The 5,867-nt window shown below is 34.7% G+C and overlaps 1 long non-coding RNA gene across 2 annotated transcripts; it reads right to left on the bottom strand.

The window, feature by feature from the left end:
* Window positions 1–420: 420 nt before the first annotated feature.
* On the bottom strand, window positions 421–2,474 carry LOC125647810 (uncharacterized). 2 transcript variants are annotated; one of them, XR_007360102.2, is made up of 3 exons: window positions 1,340–2,474; window positions 1,071–1,145; window positions 421–978 (listed from the first exon to the last, which is right to left on the bottom strand). It is a non-coding gene; the product is annotated as an uncharacterized LOC125647810 (long non-coding RNA). The 2 variants fall into 2 exon arrangements; XR_007360103.2 differs by having other exon boundaries at window positions 1,344–2,474.
* Between the last annotated feature and the right edge of the window lie 3,393 nt (window positions 2,475–5,867).

Genomic DNA, 5,867 nt, shown 5'->3' with positions numbered 1-5,867 from the left:
GATCATAAATTCTTTATATTAGTAAAAAAAAAAACTGAAATGTTTATCAATATGAAAAGTACATTGTTCCAATTAAGATCATATTACAGACAATATTGAAATACACCACACAGATACAAGCTAACAAGCTCTATACTAAATGATGAGTGGCTGTTTCTGTATTTTGTGCATTAGCGGAAATTAGGATCTTACATTTAATTAGATGTATGTTTCTTTTCATTCAACATTAAAATTTACGTACAGACAAGATTTTTTTTAAGTAAACGATTTCCTCGAACCGTCTAACCAATCAGTTCTCAAACGCCATCTCCATTATTGATGAACATTGTATGACCGTGTCGCCGTGTAAAGTCCGCTTTCGTTTTTGTGTACATGGAATAATGATTCTATTATAAATCAATATATCTAAAAAAAAAAAAAAAAAAAAACACAAAACAAAGCAAAATAAACGACAATAGCCAAAGTCAAATGTGTGAGTTTTTATAAATGTAACATTCAAAAACTTTGGCGGATTGCAAATGTTTCTAATGTCAATGTGATTTAAATAGCGCTACATTTGCATTCCTAGTTGTTTGATGCCATTATCAAAGGAAAGTTCAAAACATCGGTTACAATGCAATTCATCCCATTGTTTTAAATCCGATAGTTCGAATTTTTATGTTAACTAGATGCAAAGACATCCGATTTTAAATTGCTGACAGACGCCCAGTAATTCCTCAAAATAACAGGAGTTAGATCTCATATTGAATTCATTTCTAATTCATTTCACATTAATTATATGGATCTGCATGTACAAAGTTGTTGATAAAATTTCTGTGGTGAAATTGGGAAATGATGCAGAGCAGCTTTACAGAATACCAACACCACACATTTGCATTAAATCTGAACTGTGTGGTCGTCAATGTTACGTGGCAACAATCTGGTATCTATTCTGGAGGCTGAGTGGTAGAGAGGTAACCTATTCCATGTCGATCAAATCTATAACAGAAATGCCTAGTGTACCCAAAGGTCTTATCTAAGCTAAATCAAATTTGTTAAGAAAAAACCGTGTTTACATATACATGTATTACCCTTTCTTTCAACGAATGGTTTTGTTTTGACTGAACCGGAACAATGCACTGACTAAAAGGAGCAACATATCCTGACTGAAAAGGAACAATGTATTAATATGTCTTTTTAAGAAAATTAAACTTTTATATTTCATTGGATGAAACGTTCGTGAATTATTTTCTTATGCTAGTTGAATTTTAGAGAACACTTCATCTAAAACTTGGTCATTGCAAGTAGCCCATTGAATGATTCTATTTTACAAAATCCCCACCCCTCAAAAAATTCTTACCTACCGACCCACAGGTCATAATCATGGACCATTAAGGGGTAATAGCAAGAGAGGCTCGAGTCTCCACGAGCTCGCTCCATTGATTACACATGTGAGTCACGTGATTTGCTCTTCAACTGAGAAATGATGGGGATTACCCATAGTTCTCTGGAAAAATGTCGCAGTCACAGTGGAACTATCGTGTTGTCTTCACCTAAAATTCGTTTTAAGGGCACCCCGTGAAATATTTAAGTTTTTAAGGTAGCTCACTAGACTAAAGCTTTTAATCTTTATCACATATACATAACAAGATGGCGATTTAAATGTTTTGTGAAATTATTTGTATCGATCGATTTGTTTGTCTATCATCGTAGCTCAGTGGTTAAAGCATTGGGTTGGTGAACCGCAGATCTCGAGTTCAAATTCCCCAGAGTCTTTTGTTCATATGTGTTGAAATATTTTTCGTTTGTTTTGAAAATCATATTTTTATTCAAATTTGCGTATTTTCTGCCTTTTTGGCATATATACATGTACTTATTATATATCATCATATCTTTCATGATTATATCAATTCGTACTGATTTGAGAAACTATTTCAGGGTGTAGTGAGCCACCTTATTGAAATATATACACGATACACCATTTTAATTTCGCCAAGTCTTATCGGAAACATCATAAAATGAATTAAATTTACAAGTATATTGTGATGGCGTGTTAATTTTATGTGTGTATTCAAACAACCTCTTATCCGTTGATTTTTGCCAAGGCACCTAAGCTAAATATAGTTATTCGTCTCTTTCCGTGAATGACGGAAATTTGATCGTCTGTTGTCAACAAGCGAAATGCCATTGTGTGTATGTTTAGCTGTAGCTATAAAGGCCTGAAGGTAACTAATACAGAGTAGCTTATAATTGTACCGAGCGAACCTCGCCCGTCCGTAAAGCATGGCTCTAAAGGTTACACGTTTGTGAAAGAAAAATGACAAATTCGGCAAAAGAATACAGATAATCTCTACATACAGTCACTGGAAATTTTGTCAGCTGTATCGGTGCCACCATTTGTTCAACTATGAATAATTACGATTTAGTGGTGGTTCTGAATAAGCAGTCCTAAAAAAAATCAAACAGGGTTATGAAGTTCATTTCTTGTAGATTGTATGAAAGGTGAAGATACGAACAGTGATCAATCTCATGACTCCTTAATGCAATACAAATAGAGTTGGGCAAACAAGGGCCCCTGGATATACCAGAGGTAGGATCAGGTGCCTAGGAGGAGTAAGCATCCCCTGTCGACCGATCACACCCGCCGTGAGCCCTTTATCTTGATCAGGTAAACGGAGGCATCCGCAGTCAAAATCAGTGTGCCAAGAATGGCCTAACAATCGGCACAAAGCACACCAGACAGCATTTGTTTGATCCAATGATAGGCTGTATTGGTAAACTAGATCGTTATAACGACAATAGAATTTGCGAAATGCTTACTTTAAACAAGACTGTTGGAACCCCTACACCATCAATATGTTTGTCAGTAGCCTGCCTCGATTTAAAAACTGACCATAAGCAGAACAAGCTCTTCCGTATCGAATCAGTTGAGAGATATAAATACCATATGCAGGTGATAATGGAAAATTGCTACATATACATGTCTCTGGGAAGTTGACGATGGAGAAGTTGAAATCATCCCTTTTGTCATAAAGTTGAGTTGTTAGTTTGCCGTTAATATCTACTTTCAATAAAATATCTAAGTATGAAGTAGAAGTGGATGACTCTGTGATGTCTTTTATTTCGAGTTCACTGGAATATATTGAATCGACATATGAATGAAAATTATTGTTGTTGATAGATAATAAGTCGTCAATATATCTAAATGTCCAATTGAAGGCCACAGCAAGAGATTTTGAATAAATTCTGCTTCATAGGAATAAAAAACACAGGTTAGCTACCAAAAGAAACACAAATCGTGCCCATGGGGATTCCAACAGACTGTTGGAAGCCAGTCATTGACATGCATGTAATATATAAACATTTAAAACATATCAAATCTCTTTTCAATACAAATCTTGATTTGTCATATACTATATCTATATTTACCTAAATTTTGTCAGTTATAAACCTTTGCTTTTTTTCAATTGTTTATATTTATCAATAATTACGTTTTGACATTTCAACTTGATATAACAAACTATATACCATCTACCTACCTATTCCTTGTTTCGCCCGGGCTCCTCCACTGCTCTCTGTCTTTTGCCTTCTCTGATTCTCTCGAAGTGAGACCCATCTCTTTCATCTCGGCTTCTACGGTCCGTCTCCAGGTGGTCTTAGGATGGCCTTACTTCCTCTTGTCTTCTGGAGTTCATTTTAAGGATATCTTTAACCTATATATTAGTAAATATAAATAGTACGAATGTCTTAAGTTGTTTTGTATTATGGAGGGTATATAAATAATATCCATGCATCCATTATCTAAATACCTCAATACTGTAAATTCCTATATATACGCGGGAATATATTATCGTGTAATTTCGCGAGAAACATCACGAAGTAAAAGTATTCGCTTTTATTTTTACATTGCTAAAATTCATGTAAAAACTCTTGATCAAGAGATCATTCGGGAATTTATGCTCTCGCGATTTGGCGTATATGAGTCATTTTGCGATATTTAAAAGTACTCGCGTACAATAAGGAATTTACAGTAACTTAACTGTATGTTCTTTCCAATGCAGTTATTTACAACATGTCATCCAGATATTTTTTTAACTACAAGATGACATCGACCAATCAACCCTCTTTATATGAACATGTTAAGGCATAATATACATGTACACAATGTCATAACAAGGAATCAGGCACACGGTATAATGAACTTAATACGCCCTCTTCCTGCAAGTGATTTATATAGGATTCATGAGATCGATCACTGTTAGTTATCTTCACTTGTTCATAGAATAAAACTTTGTGTTAAAGATCACAGTGCATTAATGTACAAGTTATGGTACCAGATATAAATCATGTTGTATAACGCCATGGATAAATCAGTGCATTTGATGACCTAAAATAAAATACAATTTGAATCAGTGAATTCGTCAATTCTACAATGCATTCATAAAATAAATTATAGCAGATACACATATTCTACACAGATACACTTGAAACAAAGAAACATCCAGAACGTTTATAAAAGTATGAACGAGAGAAAGAAAAGGTATTATCTATACCATTTCATTCACTCTATTCAAACGTGTATCAACTATGTGCATTTTATCAAAAACTTAGGACAAATACCAGATAACATTGAGTGATCTCTACTTTCCCACGTGAACACAAATGATTTACAATTCTGTTGATTGTACTTTTGCAGGTCAGCATTTAATACACAGCTGTGGTGGATTTGTACAATATTCAATTACCGATCCCTAATTGTAATACTTTCATAGGTATGACTTTTATTAATGATTTTTAGGGTTTGAAATTAAACTGTAATTGTATTTCTAGTACTTCTTTTTGTTTGTTTATTGTTTTTTACTTCCCATTCGATAATTTTCTCTCACACAGAGAGGATCTTAGCGGTAGAGGAAGTATCTCATACCATCAATTATATACATAGGTTTCAAAGATGAAGATGGTCAAGTAGTTAACAGAAACTGATATCAAACTATGTTCTTTATCCGTTCTATGTGTTTACAATATTCAAAGTAATGTTTATAAGCTATGTTCTTTCTTCCTTTTTCACAGTTGAGTGTAACAGAAACGATGCAACATTTCCATACGAATACTGCACAATTATTGCAGGATAAATGGCCGAAAATCAATATATATCAAAACGCCTTATACGAAAACACATTGCTGAAAACTTACATGGTTTTCGTATGGATGTCATGTAAGTAAATTTGCATGATATTCGCACGTGTGGTTTTTCTTCTGTGCATGATTTTCAAACAAAAATGAACACGCATGGATTGGATTGGATATTGTTTAACGCCCCTCTCGAGAATATTTCACTCATATGGAGACGTCATCACTGCCGGTGAAGGGCTGCAAAATTTAGGCTTATGCTCAGCGCTTATGGCAATTGATCTTTATCGTGCCACACCTGCTGTGACACGGGACCTCGGTTTTTGCGGTCTCATACGAAGGACCGCCCCATTTAGTCGCCTCTTACGACAAGCAAGGGGTACTGAGGACCTATTCTAACCCGGATCCCTACAGGCTTGAAAATCATGTGAGCACTTTTCTCTCTGCACTAAAACCTTACTTTTCCAGTTTTAAGTAACTTCTCTCCTTTAAAGTACATGTAGCCTGTTACTAGCAATCTACATGTATAGTTATTAGAAACTGAACCTGTCCACCAGAATTTAAGATCTTTAGATATCTGAAAAAAGCAAGTCAGTTATGGAATATGAAACAAATTTATTGTCTGTCAACTAGTGAAGATAACGGTGATAAATCTTTTAAATCCCATAAAGAATACAAAATTAAGAGTAGGCAAACACAGTTCCTGAAAACACCAGAGGCAGGATCAGGTACCTAGAAGGAGTAAGCATCCCCTGTTG

The sequence above is a fragment of the Ostrea edulis genome, chromosome 6 (assembly GCF_947568905.1).
Source record: "Ostrea edulis chromosome 6, xbOstEdul1.1, whole genome shotgun sequence".
Classification (NCBI taxonomy): domain Eukaryota; kingdom Metazoa; phylum Mollusca; class Bivalvia; order Ostreida; family Ostreidae; genus Ostrea; species Ostrea edulis.
The sequence above is the reverse complement of the archived record's forward strand: the minus strand, read 5'-3'. Positions and strand labels throughout refer to the sequence as shown.